This window comes from Heloderma suspectum, chromosome 13 (assembly GCF_057233095.1).
Source record: "Heloderma suspectum isolate Gila_16-S chromosome 13, 16-S_ref, whole genome shotgun sequence".
Taxonomy (NCBI): domain Eukaryota; kingdom Metazoa; phylum Chordata; class Lepidosauria; order Squamata; family Helodermatidae; genus Heloderma; species Heloderma suspectum.
The window spans coordinates 10785509-10802243 of NC_139470.1; the positions used below are offsets into that span (position 1 = coordinate 10785509).

Below are 16735 nucleotides of genomic sequence, written 5' to 3' on the forward strand. Positions count from 1 at the left end.
GTTTTTTTTTTTGCCAGATTCTCAGATGGAATTGGGCACCAGCGCCATCCCTGCTCCCATATGATCATAATCACTCACTCCGGTCTATGGAAGTGCCCCTGTTTTGTATGCAGGGGCAGCTCAGGGCATTTTGCTGCCTGATGTGTGTCAGGGTGGACACTGAGCCCATAGATTCCCAGAGTAGTTCTGCTGCTGAGGAAGAGCAGTCGCTCCTTCGGGAGAGGAGCGCGCTCCTTTTTCCCAGGACCAACAGCTGACGGAGCTTCCTCCCACCCACATTCCTAGTTTAGAAAGCAGTCCAGGGAGTGTCTCAGCACAGATAGCAGACTGGGTGGATGCGCGGCGCAGACACAGAGAGCTGTGCCAAAGGGTTCGCGCTCAAAGAACAGTTGCGCCCAGAGGATCCAAGGGAAAAGGGAGGGATTCTCCCTAGTCCTTATATTCAGGGGTCTGCCAGTAATTGCCTTTCAAACGGGGACCAACTGTTCCAACTTAGGGCATAGGAATGCTGCTGCTCAAATCTAGTTGCTACCTATAGAGTTATTAAGTTATAAAAGAAGAATAAAGCTTTGAAAAGAATCCCTTTGTCTGTGTCTGGACTTGGCTACTGGATTAGACTGAGAGAGCCCTCCAAGGAGCCCTTGACAATGTGAAGGACACGATGCGAAGACCCCTTCCTGTTCCATGTGAAGACTGGCCGATGGACTGGCAGATGAATGTTTCTTCAACACTGATGATGGGACATGGTTTTTCACCACACCTGAAGGCAGTAGGCTAAGTTAAGAGGTGCAGAGTAGGCTGCATGGGACACAGGTCTCTCCTCCAACACCTTGCTCCCACCTTCCAACATCGGCCACCTGAGAAGTCTGCTTCATTCTGCCTCATGGTAGGGCCGACCTCGACAGTATCCCATCACCAACAGAGGTCCTGTTGGTGGGTATGTGATTTGTAGATGGAATTCCTGCACCATGCCTCTTGATTAGTAATGCTAGGGGGTTCTCCGTCTCGAAGTTAATGCTGGGGGTGGCATCCGAAGATGAGATGACTGCTTATTTGGAGTTGGCCAAATGGGATCTGAGGTTTGGTAGGTTATGCAAGAGCTGCTGGAGATGCAATATTTCTACATTGTGAAATCTAGGCAATTGGGAGTCCAACTCCGCATGTTCTTTGCCAGAGGCCTTGGAACTGATTGGCCTTGTTAAGGAAAGGACAGTTACAATTACAATTAACGGGAAAAGCTGCAAGTGTGAATAGAGAGAGGTGGTCCCAGGAGTCATTAAATACTGGCTTAGCATTCAAGTGTTTTCTCTCTGCGTCTGTTTCTCCTCACAGACTGTTCTAACACAGTGCTTCCCCATTGCCAATATTTGCATAGTTCCCCAAAATTTGTTTTACTCAGTAGGGTTCTTCTCTCTCTCTCTCTCTCTGTAAGCACAGATCCCACATAATGATGTATGAAAAAAATAGTTTCAGTTCATTTTTTATCAGGATTTACCCAGTTTGCACCTTCTGAACTGAACATGGACTCAGACACAATCTGCAGTTGAAGTCCATACATTTCTGAGCTTTCATGTGATTTGCGGACCCCCCTCCCCCCAAAAGGCATTCGGCAGCATGCATACATATGAAAAAATGTGCATGAACAAATGCGAACTTTTGACAAATGCACGCAAACGCACTTTAAAAAATGGAGAAGAATCTGTACATTTCAAAGATACACACAATTGATGAGTACATTTGGAAAAATAGGCGCACGCTGATTTTCACAGGAAAAGGAAAAAGTAAAGGGTAGTATCCAATGTTAGTCCTACTTAGAGCAGACCAATTGAAATAAATGAGACTTAAGTTGGCAACAACTAACTGAAGTCCTATTCATTTCAATGGGTCTACTCTAAGTAAGACTATCAGTAGATACTACCCATAGTTTGCAATTTGATACAGAGTCAAGTTGGAACTAGCTTTGAAATGGAATTTGGAGAATTTTGGTGAGCTCACGTTTTCCTGATTTGCACATCCCTAACAGTGATTATCCCTCATAACACAAATGACATACATCTGTAGATGTTAATTTAAATCCATAATCGATGTTGGATGACATAGCATCTAGTAGAAATCCCATTCTTCTTGCCCTCCTTTACATTTAAAGAGGGATGATTGGACAGCTGGTTGGCCATTGTGTGAACAGAATGCTGGACGAGGTGGACCCTTGGTCTAATCCAGCAGGGCTCTTCTGATGTTCTTATGGAGATATATGAATAGGCCTGTAACGAGTGGACCAGACCTATGGGGGTTTGGCAAGCAGGACTCTTCTTATCGTCTTAATCAAGATTATGGGCAGTTTCCTTTTTGTAGCAAGAGAACCATCCATATGCCTTGTTCAATTCCTGAGGAGTTCTGTTACATTTGTTAATAAAGTCTAGTTCTGTATTTCATTTTGAACATTTCTATCCCAAACAATTATATCTACCAAAATATTCAATAGGCCAAAGGGTAATCTCAAGGAAGACAGACCTCGAACTAGCTAAAACAAAGTTAAAAAATCATTACCAAAAAGGTAAAAAATCAATCAATCACCATAATTTAAAACAGCAACAGGCAGACCCCAATTTCAAGGGCACCACTATGGCCATTGAATGAGGTGACAACCTTTCCCTCTAGTCTTTTGTTTAGATAATAGCTCAAGGGGGTTCTTCAGTGCGTACTGAGAGCTAGAAGATGTTACTTTAATGAGCATTGTTGGCTGGCTTCTACTAGCCAGCAGATGTACCTACCAGCCCACTGAGATCAGCATTCGGCTGTGCATGTATATGAGTATAGAGCATGAACAAACAGAATTGCAGGTAGTCTTGCTGACTATGTCCCAGTCACAGAACTCTGCTGCATAACAAACTCAGCCTGGATCCCCCCTCTCCCTCCGCCCTTGTGCATGCCAGTTCGGTGATGTGTGAATTGGCCTCCAGAGAAGCCACAAAATCCAGAAGCAGCGAAGAAAATACCACGAAGGATCTCATGATGGATTTGTGAGCCATTTAACCACCATTTATAATTCCAGCCAGATTTAAGATATGAGTCCTTGAGAGACACGTACCCATATGAGAAGAAGCTCTCTCTTTTTAATTATTATTCTGCTGAGGAACTTAAAGAATGGACAGCTCAAAACAGGGCAAATGTTTCTTCCCTGCTAGCTTGTTTTTATAGCCTCTTCTCAGTTTGGACAGCAAGACAGATTTAAACCACCCAGTTATTCACGTTTCTTCCTCCCATAGCTTTCCAAGAAGTTTCCTAAAGAGTCTGCTCATGTTACATGACATGAGAGCCCAAGAGATCAGTATAATTCTCTCTCCATGCATACAGCCTTACTCCCACAAAGCTCTGTTGGGACGCTGATATAATAACATTATAAATATGCAGAAATATGTACTCACTTTCAAGACAATGAAGTACATTGGGTAACCTATTGTTTTAAAAAGAATGAATCTGCCTTCTTTTGCATGGCTAACTGCCAGCTCTCCCTGGCTGAAGAGAAATATAAAAAAATGCCCAGCAACTCCAACCAAAGAAAGTGATATTTGGTGCACAGAGAATGCTAATCATGATACAGGCATTATTGGAAATGTGCAGGGTCCACGATACACAATGCAAATAGATTAGGACTCTGTGTTTGATTAAATCAAATAAACAAACATTTGGGGTTTATTTTTGGGGGGAGGGAAGGGGGCATTATACGTATGCTCCGTTGTTTGGATCTTGTATTCCTTATGCTCTAGTTGCTTGTTGTAATTCGAGACGAGCTTTTGTCAAACTTGGAAAGAACAGTGTAAAGACAAGGGTGGAATGGAGAGGAGATGCAAAACCTAAGGATCATCTTGCTGGATTAGACAAAAGGCCCATCTAGTGCAGTGTTCTGTTCCTAACAGGGATCAACCGGATGCTTTGTCGGAAGCTGATGAGCACGGCATGCAGGCAACAACTTTCTCCTGTTTGTCTACATGACAAGTTAGTTTTACACTTAAGGCACAATCCTATGAATGTTTAGACAGAAAAAAAAGTCCTACAACTCCAGCATTCCCCAGCCAGTCATATCTCCAGATTGTGGTCATGATCATAACATGTGTGATGATTTGGAGGGAGGGAGATGAAGAAGTCCTAAGGATCAGTTCCATGTGGACTTGCCCATCCCCTCACAGGGCCACCTGACTCCAGATATCCTGTGGGAAGAATGCCGATGAGTTTTTATTTGTGAATATCATTTACTGTGATGTTATTATTTTGGTGTTGTGTGTAAGCTGCCTTAGAAGGATGTGTGTATCCTGAAAGGCAGCATATATAATTAATGGGAATAAATAAATAAATTTCCACAATGGCATCTGCTAGAAAACAAAACAAAAACAAAGCATACATATAAAAAAGAAACAAGAAAAAATTTCCAGGATCCCATGCCAAATATCAGATTTTACACCAAGTACATAAAATTCTGTACGTGCAGAACTGGAGAAGGCAAAATGTTCTGATAATAAATCAAAGGAAACATTTACAACTCATTGCAATTAAATAAAAAATCCAGCTCTGAGTCTTACTTTATTATTATTATTATTATTATTATTATTATTAAAAAAATAAAACTGTTCCCCGCTGCTTTAAGAGCTTTTCTCTTTGCTTTTTAATAAGGCAAAATCCAAGTTTAAAAGCACAGTCTGCCATTAATAGCATAGCTCAGGGAGGGAACTGATAGACTTTGAAAGTGTTGAAGGTTGTATGAGAGAGAGATCCTTGACTGTGGTGTCCCACTCTTTCCTCTGCCCTGACAGCTTTGAAGCTATCATGAAAGGTGGGGTGTAAATATTTTAAGTCAGTGGTGGGCAGACTTAAGGCTCTCGAGATCTACTATGTTTATTACAAGAACCGCAAGATCTACCAACTGGACCCAAGAGGAAAGACATGCCCTTAAAATGCCCTTGGGCACATGCTCAACCCAAGGTTCTAGCACCAAAACTGAGCTCACAATCCTCTCACCCCTGAAATCCACTCTCCCCCACCAAACTTTCTTGATTTCAGCAGCCTAATTTGGTGGCTTTACATTGTGTTTATGTTGTATGTAAACACGTTGTTATATTGTTTAATGTTCGGGGCTCACAAATCCTTACCGCTCTCCTGGAGATCACCTGGAGAATGACCATTAGATCCTCACCTACCTTCTGCTCATTCTTGATCAGGATGAGATGAAATAGGTTGCTGCCCAACTCAGCACTTCTCTTTGCAGACGGTGAATTGGGGCAGCAGTTTCAGAGGGGTGGGGGCTGTGTCTTCCTTTAACTTTGCAAAACCCAGGGATCGTGAGGGTGGTTGTAGGCTTCCTCCGTCTCACCCTGACCCTCCCACATTTAGATTTAAATCCATAGCAGCTAGAGCAAAAGCTTTGGCTGCTGTCACATTTTCCCCCACTCCCAGCATGCCTCTGAGAGTGCCAAGGCTGGGCCATGGGCATCAGTCTAAGGTGAGCCTTAAGCAGAGAAATCAGGAGCCATGGGACATGCCAGTAGTCAGGATAACTCAGAACCACAGAGCAAAGCAGGAGGCCGGGCTGAAGGATAAGCCAGGTGGCAGGGTTGAGGAGCAAGTGAGAAGTTGGAACCAAAGAACAACCAAGTATACAGGCAGGAGGTAGTGTCAAGAAGCAAGCCAGGTGGCAGGGCCGAAGGATAAGCCAGGCAGCAGGGCTGAAGGATAAGCCAGGCGGCAGGGCTGAAGGATAAGCCATGCGGCAGGGCTGAGGAGCAAGCTAGAAGTCGGAACCAAAGAACAACCAAGGATACAGGCACACACCAGACCTCAGGAAGACCCTGTTGCTTGAGCAAGGCTTAATTGAAACAGGAAGCTGTTTTATACTTATTCCTGCCCACAAGAGTCCAATGGCCAGCCTGGGTGAGCAGTGTCAGTCCAGGGCCTGAAGATACTTCTCTGAGAAGGCTGCCAACTGCAGATCAGTGGTTCACCACATCGGGGCAGCCATGCAGGGATCTGGCAGCTCCCGACAGATGGGGGGCAGGAGAGGAGAGAAGAGGAAGCCTGTTGCTACTGCCTCATTGCAGGCAGGCCTTTTAACAAGTTGAAGAAAGAAAAAAGAAGCTGCTGCTCGGCTATACATCCTCTCTCCCAATCCTAAGTGGATGGACTATTTCAGCTCATATCCCCCCCCCCCATTAGAGCCGGCTCCAGGCTTTTGAGGACTCTTAGGTAAGATACCCTCAATAGGTCCCCTTCTTCAGTGGGTCTATCTTCTCATCACCATTGCCACCAACAGCTCTTGCTCTTCATCTTCTTTCTCATCATTGCAACCACTTACTTGCTTTTGCTTGGCAGGAGGAGAGTCAGTAAACAAGTAGTCAGGGGCATCTCCTGCTCCTCCTCCTCACCACCACTATTGTCTGGGCACGAGCAAGTGGCAGGTGAACAAGAAGGTTGCAGTGGTGAAGAGGAGTCCAGGGGGCTGTGGTCATTGGGACCCTGCTGGGGTGTGGGCCCTTGGTAGGTGCCCAACCATGCCCACCCTTGATGTTGACTCTACTCCAATGGTTTCCTCTGTTTTTTGGGCAGGGATAGTGCTCATTCCTGGAAGGGGGACCCCAAACCTGTGGAAAGGGATCACTCCCTACCAGGTTTTGCAAATTTTTGAAGCATGCAAAACCTGAACAATCTGTCTGACAAGACCAATACCAGGAGGAGGATGGATCCTGTTGGAGGCAACATCTCTTTTATACTACCTTCAATGCTCCAAACTGTTATCTGTCTCTAGATTAAATTGAGCTGTTGCCATTTCTTTGGGAGCAGAAATGGTAGGTGATGTCAAATAAGTACAAAGCAAAGTTCTCCTCACACTGTGGCAATGATAGATATTAAGGGGGACATGATCCCAGGAAGTGCTGTGTAAAATCTCCACTCACAGGCACTCTGTCTAGTGATGAGAAATGCACAGGAGTCGCAAAGTCTTGTTGGCTGACAACCATCTCTGAAAGTTAATGATCTCTCTTCTTTTTTCCACCCCTCGCGGATCTCTGTAAATCCAGTCACCAAACGGAGAGGGAAGGCTTTCTCGAGCAGGCATGTACCGATCTTGGGGCTGTCAAAAGGTTTAAGCATAAGCCGTTGACCCAGCAGGGAGAGTCTCACCTGGAGAAGGTGTTTCGACAGCCCTTCTTTTTGGTGTGTTGTTCTGAGCCGCAGCAGAACAGCTGGCGATCACATCCTGAGCTGATCAAAAGGCAGCTGTCTTTTAAGCAAGTGTATTTCAGGCTCTGTAGGGGCCTCTGCTTTCCACCTGTTTCTCTGTGGGGTTTTTACTCTTTTGGAACGCCTTCTTTCAAGATAACTTGAATGCGAAGTGAGTCTCTAAAACAAGTCTTTTCAAGCCAGAAAAGTAAGTTTTGTCAATTCTAGGGGCCAACTCAACACCACCACAGTGCACATGGGAGCACTCTTCATTTTTCTCAGCCTGGCTTATGTTTCTCTCTCTTCCTCCCTCCCACTTTCCCCTCCTCCCCCCCCCCCAACATTCTGTCCTTATTAGAAAAGATTGTGGCAACAGGGCCCATAGGTCAGAGACAGAGCTAAGTTTGGACAAATCCGTCAGTTTCGATTTCTCTCCCAACTTTCTCTTAAGTTCGTTTCAGTGAAATTTTGAGCATGTTGTTTTAAAAGTTTGCATGCAAATTCATGAGCATTTTGTGCACATTTCTCCTAATCTATGCATTTCTGTATGCATTTGTGTCTAATATGCACTTTTTTTTTTTTTTGCTAATAGAAATATTTCCTAATATTGTGAACGTTATTTCCCCTAATATATGAATTTTTGGACACATTTTTTTTTTTTAAATTGGAGAACTCTATTGCAAAATTTGAAGATGTGAAAATTTTGAACGATAACTGCATTATGGTTTGAATATGGTTAGAAAGTGCAAAAATAGGTAAGTTTGCATTAAAATGTGGATTGAACCAATACCCCCACCCCCACCTCCGTACCTAGAGAGTTGGGATGGGTGGATTCCCTACCTTCTGATCCGTAGGGAATCCACCCAGGGGGGGAGGCAATCCGTTCCTCCCCCTGGAATCCTACAGAGCCGGCTCCTCTCTGTGGCGATTCCACGGAGCTGCACGCCAGCTCTGTGGAATCGCCGCAGAGAGGAGCCGGCTCTGTAGGATTCCGGAGGGAGGCAGAGGTAATGATCCTTTCCTCTGCAGTCTCCAGAGGCTGGATTCTTTTGAATCTGGCCTCACTGGGGTCCATGGCGGAATTCTCCGCTATCCCTACTTCCAGGTAGGGCTAGGAAGGACCCCTGTTCAAAACCCCAGAGAGATGCTGCCAATCGGTGTAGACAATACCAAAGTAATTGGGCCATCCGTATAAGGCAGCTTTGCCTGTGTTGTTGCTGAATGCCAAAACAAACCAAGGAAAGGAAACATATGTATACCTTGACACAAAGTGTTGTTGTTGAGTGCACCACTGTAAATCTGCAGAAAGTTGGTTGAGTGATCTTAGGTATTTTGTTTATTTCTTGATTTATTTTGTATGTTTAAGCTATCATCAAATAGCTCCCTGGGCTGCTCCAGTACATTTTGAACTCCTTGCAGAGCAGAACCATCACAGCAATTTAATTTTTTCTTCTTCATTTATTTCGTTTTTATACTGGCCAATAGCCAAAGGTCCCTGGGTGGTTCACAAAAATGACAAAACAAAAACATAATATAAAAAAACTTTAGCACACAAAATTTAAAAACAGTTTAAAACAGGCTAAAAAAAATAGCTCCAGTAAAATACCAGAACCTGATAACACTTTGGCATTACCACAGACAAAACATAATCTGGCCAAGAAAATAAGCCTCGTGGCACTGGCAAATGTAGTTTGTGTCGTTACAAGCTGGATTGAAAAAAGTGGACAGGGTCTGAAGAACTGTGCAACCAGTGATGTCACCAGATCTTGTGATGACCTGGCTTGGAATGTGTCTAGTGCGTAATGTTCAGAAGTATTTTGAATTGAGAGCCATTGCCCTGAGTTGATGTTCTTTGGCTCAGAGTATTAAAGGAGCTGGCATTATGAGCTCCAGGTGAACTCTTGGCGGGGGAAGATTTGGGGAGGGGTAATTCTCTGAATGAGCTCTAAATACTGAGCTGATTCTGAATCAAGCTGAAGACCATTTTGCTCATTGCTAAGCACCACTAGTTCATTTTATTGAAAGGGGCTTTGGTATTGTGCTGCTTAAGGACAAGCCATGTCTGAAACAGAAGGAGCATTCAAAAGAAACTTGCAGTATACTGCTGGGCTATGGTTTGCTGTTCAACAAAGAAGAAAACAAATCGGAGCTCTCACTGGCTGGACACAAACCCTTGCATGTATCTAAAGTAGCTCTTTGATTCCTGGCATAGGCTTGCACTCTCTTTCCATATTTTCAGGGGCATCCAAACTTGCCCCTAGACTGCAGCACATGGCAGCAACAGAGACATGTGATTGCTAAAGACCAGAAGTGAGCAACTTGTGGCCCACAGGTTTTGGCCTACAACTTCCATCAGCCCTAGTGAGGCATCATGGGAGTTGTAGGCCAAAACAACTGGAGAGCATCAAACAAAACAGTAATAAAATTTAAAACTCGAACTGTACAGCTGAAGAAGAGGAACTAGATGCAGAAACTAAATCACACCCATGTGCTTGATGAGAAAGAATAGGTTTGCAATGTCTCTGGACCCCCAAGCAGAGGTTTGGTTTTTGAACCTCCTCTGAAGAAAGTCCCAGAATGTAGGAGTCACTACCATAAGGCCCCTGCTCCTATCTATGACTGTCCTTACTTGCCTCAGAGTCAGAACAATCCTTTGGGTTTTAGGTTGGCTTTGTGACTTTATGGTTTGCGCACAGCTTTGGTCTTTGAAAAAGCAGTTTGCGTGCCACTGTGAGCTTCTTCGGAGGAAGGTGGGATATAAATGTAATAAATACATTAGTTCTGGCAAAAACGTTATAAGGATTTTTTTTATAAAGTTCTGAGAAGAGGCTATCTGTATATGTATCTGTATCTCTCTGTATCTATTTCTGTCTGTCTGTCTGTCTGCCTGTCTGTCTGTGTCTCCCTCTCCCTCTCCCTCTCCCTCTCCCTCTCCCTCCCCCTCCCCCTCCCCCTCTCCCTCTCCCTCTCTCTATCCCTCTCTCTCTCTCTCTCTCTTTATTTATCTATATATCTCTGTCTCTGTCTCTCTGTATCTATTTCTCCCCCCCCTCTCCCTCTCCCTCTCTATATCTGTATCTATATCTATACCTATACCTATATATAGTATTTATATGAAAGTAATTGCATTTTTAACCCCCCTGCCCCACCAGGTGGGTGACCATCTTTCAATCCAAAGGTTCAAAACAAGGGAGTCAGAATGGAACATATGGAAGATCTCAGCATCTCTTCAGCATGTTGGCCGGCTCCGCAAGCAAGCCCCAGGGTGCACCGGCACTCGTAGTTTTATTTTTGGAAAGTCACAGAGCAGTGCTGGGAGAATTTACTGCCATGGGGCACTCAGATCCTGTGCTGCCATTGGCCCTGTTAGCTGAGTGATAAATTGGCGTCCAAGAAGGCTGAAATTATTTGCATCTTTATCACTCGGCTGCCATGCCTGTATCATGCCTGGCTGAGGAGGTGCTCAGCGCAATGAATCCATCATGTTTTCTAAAACCTGAAGAACTGCTGCAGCACCAACCAGGGATGAGCAGCAATTAAATGTAAAACAAGGAGTTTGCCCTGCGATGTGCACCAACAGGGTGTATTCCCCCTGTCTTGCCTGCTGGCCAGTTTCTTTCTTTTATATACATCATAACTAGTACTCCATGGATGTAATCACAAGGTGAATGAAAGTGTACTGTTGAGGGCCGAGGATTGTTTTGTATTCATTTTGTATGCAAGTTGAAAAGCACCTCCTGCCTGCGTTCATCCATTTTTGGCACTTATTGTGTACAAAGAAAGGATGAGAGAGAAATCAGTTCATGAGCTAATTTTGTACTTTGCTGTGCAAACCAAAACTCCTTTGACATTTGCACTTCTACAAATGTTTCACTGGCATTGTCTGATCAAAGAATGCATGCCATAATGCATATATTAGGGGGAATAATGGTATCAAATGTGTCATATTAGTAAGATTGCTTGCAAAAAAGGTGTATATTAGGAAATATGCATACAAAACTGTATGTATTAGGAGAAATGTGCACATCAGTGGTTATGGATTTTCATGTGAACTTAAAATTAAAAAACAAAAAAATCCCAAAGTTCATGTTGAACCAAATTTAAGACTGGCAACATTCTCAAAGTTCAAGATGAACCAGTTTAAGATCAGAAAAAAAAAGAAACTGAGAGAAACTGAAATTGGCAGATTACTATTACTGTTATACTAGTATATTACTATTATTATTCTATTATTATACTATTATAGATTACTATTATACACTGTCCACAGGGGGAAGTGTTTGTCTTTTGCTGCTGCTGCTGCTGTGTGTGTTTGTGTGTGTGTGTGTGCACATGAGCATTTTCCTCACCTTCTTTTCCCCCTCACTTTCCCAGCCTTATCTCCCATCACTGGCATTTACAGCATCATCCTGTGCACGCTCACTTAGGGCTACATTCTACTGGACTCAGTAGGATTATTTAAACATGCCTAGGATCGCACCGTTAATCCGATAGACTGCAACGACCTGAGTGGATTTTGTTGTTATTGTCAATGATGACACAATGCTACATCTGAAATGATGATTTTGTTTATTTATTTATGTATTTATTTGTGATATTTATATACCACTAAATATAATAAGCGGTTCACATGTATTGACACTACGGCCACCCATAAAAACGGTTGCCAAAGTCAATCAGATTAAATGGCATTTGAGGCTAGGAGGAAAGGAGGAGGAAAATGGTGTGGAGAAAAAGCAGCATCTGGGGCCATGGCAGCTGCCCAGGGATGCCAGGTTTTGACCCTGGCCCTGTGGAGATGGGTCCTTTTCATCACCTGCTACCTGATCCATTTAAGTGGTGATGCCAAGGGTTGAACCTGGGAATGCTGGAAGTCATGATTTCCACTTAACATCTTAGAATCTTATAGTTGAAGGGGATGTTGTGGGCCATTTAGTTCAACTCTCTGTTTGATGCAAGGAACCTAGAACCAGAGCATGGGGAGTTTAGAACCAAAGCATGAGGAGTCTAGAGCCAGAGGATGATGAGTCTAGGACCAGAGTGAGCACAGGGTGTCTAGGGCCAAACACATGGGGAGAGAGGCTGCATAGCCTTTGCTTGAAGATCTCCGGCAAGAGAGAGCCCACCCTAGGTAACTGGTTTCATTGCTAAACTGCTCTAACTATCACAAACTTCTTCCTAATGCCCAGCTGAAATTTACCTTTCTGTAACATCAACTCATTAAATCTGCTCCTGCCCTCTGGGGCAACAAGACCTCTGAGGGAGGTTCAGAAGATGGCAACAAGGCAGATGTCCTTCTTGGTGGTGGTCCCCTGATTGTGGAATTCTCTCCCCAATGAGGTCCACCTAGCGCCAACATTATCAACTTTTTGGTGCCCGCTCAAGGCTTTCCTCTACTCCCAGGCATTTGACAGCATATGATGGGGCTTTTTGATTTAGCTGTTTACTGAATCTTGGGTTTTTTAAATTGTTTTTAGCGGCTTTAAATTGTTTCAATTTTGTATGTTTTTACCTCTGCTGTAAGATACCTTTCTTCTCCTCCTTCTCCTTCTTCTTCCAACTTCCATCTTCCTTCCTCCTTTTTTGCCCTCTTCTGTGTGACAGTTCCTCAACTGGAACCAAGCTTTTACATACCCATAATGACATCTGCCCTCCTTCTTTGTATCTCCCTCCCTCTGTTCCTTTGCCTCTGTTTTAGACTGTAAACTCCTTGGAGCATGGACCTGCCTGACTTATGTATGCAACACCATAAGGTGCCATGTGTACCAATGGCATAGTATGAAGAACAAATAATAAGTTCAGTAAAAAGGAAATATGCTTTGGATGTGCACGAACTCACACGCTGAGATGATCCCATCAAAAATGTTGGCTTACTTCCAAATATTGCCTCCAGTACAATTAGCAAGTCCTGACTGCCCAACCCATCCCATTGTCTGTCATCTTGCTTCATGCGTCATCACTTTTCCATTCCTGTGCTCCAATGCAGCTACTGATTCGCAGCCTGTTTGCTGGGAAATCCTTCCCCCACTGAAATGAGAGGTTAGTCAGCTGCCCTGTAGAATTCTTCTGGAACCAACCTGTGAATAAATAATTTCCTAAGTAAAACATCAAGGAAGGTTAAACAAAGCGGAGACAGATCCTGTGATTATAGGGCTGTAAAAAGCCCATGGGCCACAGTGCATTACAATCGAGCATATTTAAAGGAGGGGGAGGTATATCGTCATTAATACACTGGTTGCCTGCCAGAGTTCCTGATTTGGTCACTTGGGCGCCTGAGAAATCACTTAAGCTAATTACTGCACAAAATAAGGTCAACCCCCCCCTGAAGAAATAGCTTGTCAGTGTTTCCCTCACCCCCTACCTAAAATGCTTTCCTTATTCCCATTAATTAACATGGACTTGGGTTTAAAAAATAAATAAAAACCTGACAAATAGCAGAACACCTGCTTTGTGTGCAGGTTAAGTCCTTGACAGCTCCAGTTAGCAGGATCAGGTATTAGGTGATGAAGGAAGTCCTTTCTCTGTCTGAAGCCCTGGAGTGCTGCTGCCAGTCGGAGTAGGGAAACTGATGTTTCATGTATATTGGACATCACAGACCCTTGTTAAGAAGAAGCTGGCTAACTCCGCTAGGTGAGGACAATGCCTTACTGAGGTATGTGATGTGGGCATGTCATGTAGTGGTTTTATCTTGTTTGGAAGTCATTACTCATGGGCATGGCGGAGAATTCTGCCACAGATCTCGGTGAGGCCGAATGCCAATGCATTCAGCCCCCCGAAATCTGTGGCGGAACGAAGCCCCCCACCCCGCGAAATGGGCCTGGAACAGAGCACCTACCTGCTGCCGTCCGCGCTGCATTGCAAATGGCGTCTGCGTCTGCGGCCGCCATTTGCTTCTTCAATATAGCCGTGATAGGCTACATACATATTTACGTAGCCTATCACGGCGGGAAAAAAAGAGAGCGCAAATGGCGGCTGCCGTAGCCGCCACCATTTGCATTCGTTGTTATTATTATTTTTTCCGTGATTTGTTGTTGTTGTTCAGTAGTTCAGTCGTGTCTGACTCTTTGTGACCCCATGGACCATAGCATGCCAGGCCTTCCTGTCCTGCGCTCTCTCCCGGAGCGTGCTCAAGTTCATATTCATTGCATCGGTGATGCTATCTAGCCATCTCATCCTCTGCCGTCCCCTTCTCCTTTTGCCTTCAGTCTTTCCCAGCATCAGGTTCTTTTCCAGAGAGTTTTCTCTTCGCATTAGGTGGCCAAAATATTTGAGCTTCAGCTTCAGCATCTGTCCTTCCAATGAGCACTCAGGGTTGATTTCCTTTAGGATGGACTGATTTGACCTCCTTGCAGTCCAGGGGACTCGTAAGAGTCTTCTCCAGCACCACAGTTCGAAAGCATCGATTCTTCGGTGCTCGGCCTTCCTTATAGTCCAGCTCTCACAGCCATACATTACTACTGGGAAAACCATAGCTTTGATTAGACGGACCTTTGTCGGCAAGGTGATGTCTCTGCTTCTTACTATGCTGTCTAGGTTTGCCATAGCTTTCCTCCCAAGGAGCAAGCGTCTTTTAATTTCATGGCTACAGTCACAGTCTGCAGTGATCTTGGAGCCCAAGAAAGTAAAATCTGACACAGCTTCCATTTCTTCCCCTTCTATATGCCAGGAAGTGAAAGGGCCAGATGCCATGATCTTAGTTTTTTAATGTTGAGTTTCAAACCAGCTTTTGCACTCTCCTCTTTCACCCTCAACAAGAGGCTCTTTAGATCCTCTTCGCTTTCTGCCATTAGGGTGGTATCGTCTGCATATCGGAGGTTGTTGATAATTCTCCCAGCAATCTTAATTCCGACCTGTGATTCATCCAACCCGGTGTTTCTCATGATGTACTCTGCATATAAGTTAAATAAGCAGGGTGACAATATGCAGCCTTGTCGTACTCCTTTCCCAATTTTGAACCACTTGGTTGTTCCATGTCTGGTTCTTACTGTTGCTTCTTGACCCTCGTACAGGTTTCTCAGGAGACAGGTAAGGTGGTCTGGTACTCCCATCACTTTAAGAATTTGTCACAGTTTGTTGTGATCCACACAATCAAAGGCTTTAGCGTAGTCAATGAAGCAGAAATAGACGTTTTTCTGGAATTCTCTTGCTTTCGCCATGATGCAGTGAATGTTGGCGATTTGATCTCTAGTTCCTCTGCCTCTTCGAAACCCAGCTTGTACTTCCGGTAGTTCTCAGTTCGCATACTGCTGAAGCCTAGCTTGTAGGATTTTGAGCATCACCTTGCTGGCATGTGAAATGAGCGCAATTGTGTGGTAGTTTGAACACTCTTTGGCATTGCCCTTCTTTGGAATTGGAATGTAAATTGACCTTTTCCAGTCTTGCGGCCATTGTTGAGTGTTCCAAATTTGTTGGCATATTGAATGCAGCACTTTAACAGCATCATCTTTTAGGATTTTAAATAGCTCAGCTGGAATACTGTCATCTCCACTAGCCTTGTTGTTACTAATGCTTCCTAAGGCCCACTTGACTTCACTCTCTAGGATGTCCGGCTCAAGTTCAGTGACCGCACTATCATGGCTATCAGGGACATTCAGATCTTTCCTGTATAGTTCTTCTGTGTATTCTTTCCACCTCTTCTTAATCTCATCTGCATCTGTTAGGTCCCTGCCTTCGTTGTCCTTTATCATGCCCGTCTTTGCACAAAACGTTCCCTTGAGATCTCCGATTTTCTTGAAGAGATCTCTAGTCTTTCCCATTCTGTTGTTTGCCTCGATTTCTTTGCATTGTTCATTTAAGAAGGCCTTCTTGTCTCTCCTTGCTATTCTCTGGAACTCTGCATTCAGTTGGATATATCTTCCCCTTTCTCCCTTGCTTTTCACTTCCCTTCTTTCGTGAGCTACTTGTAAAGCCTCATCAGACAGCCACTTGGCTTTCTTGCATTTCTTTTTCTTTGGGATGGATTTCGTTGCTGCCTCCTGAACAATGTGACGGACCTCCGTCCACAGTTCCTCAGGCACTCTGTCTATCAGGTCTAATCCCTGAAATCTATTCCTCACCTCCACTGTATATTCATAAGGGATATGATTGAGGTCATACCTGAATGGTTTAGTGGTTTTCCCTACGTTCTTCAATTTAAGCCGAAATTTTGCAACAAGAAGCTCATGATCTGAACCACAGTCAGCTCCAGGTCTTGTTTTGACTGACTGTATAGAGCTTCTCCATCTCTGGCTGCAAAGGACATAATCACTCTGATTTCGATACTGACCATCTGGTGATGTCCATGTGTAGAGTCGTCTCTTGTGCTGTTGGAAAAGAATGTTTGCTATGATCAGCGTGTTCTCTTGGCAAAACTCTATTAGCTTTTGTTCTGCTTCATTTTGTACACCAAGGCCATGCTTGCCTGTTATCCCAGTGATTTCTTGCCTAATATTTACGTAGCCTATCACGGGCTGGCGTAGGGATGCAAATGGCGTCCCCTACACAGGCCACCATTTGTGTCCGCACCAGCCTGGCAGCGGCTGGAGGCCCT

At 44.2% G+C, this 16735-nt stretch overlaps 1 protein-coding gene across 2 annotated transcripts in view; it reads left to right on the top strand.

The window, feature by feature from the left end:
- The window catches only part of ADGRD1 (adhesion G protein-coupled receptor D1), a 304783-nt gene that overhangs the window by 158235 nt on the left and 129813 nt on the right, over positions 1 to 16735 (top strand). The window lies entirely within an intron of this gene.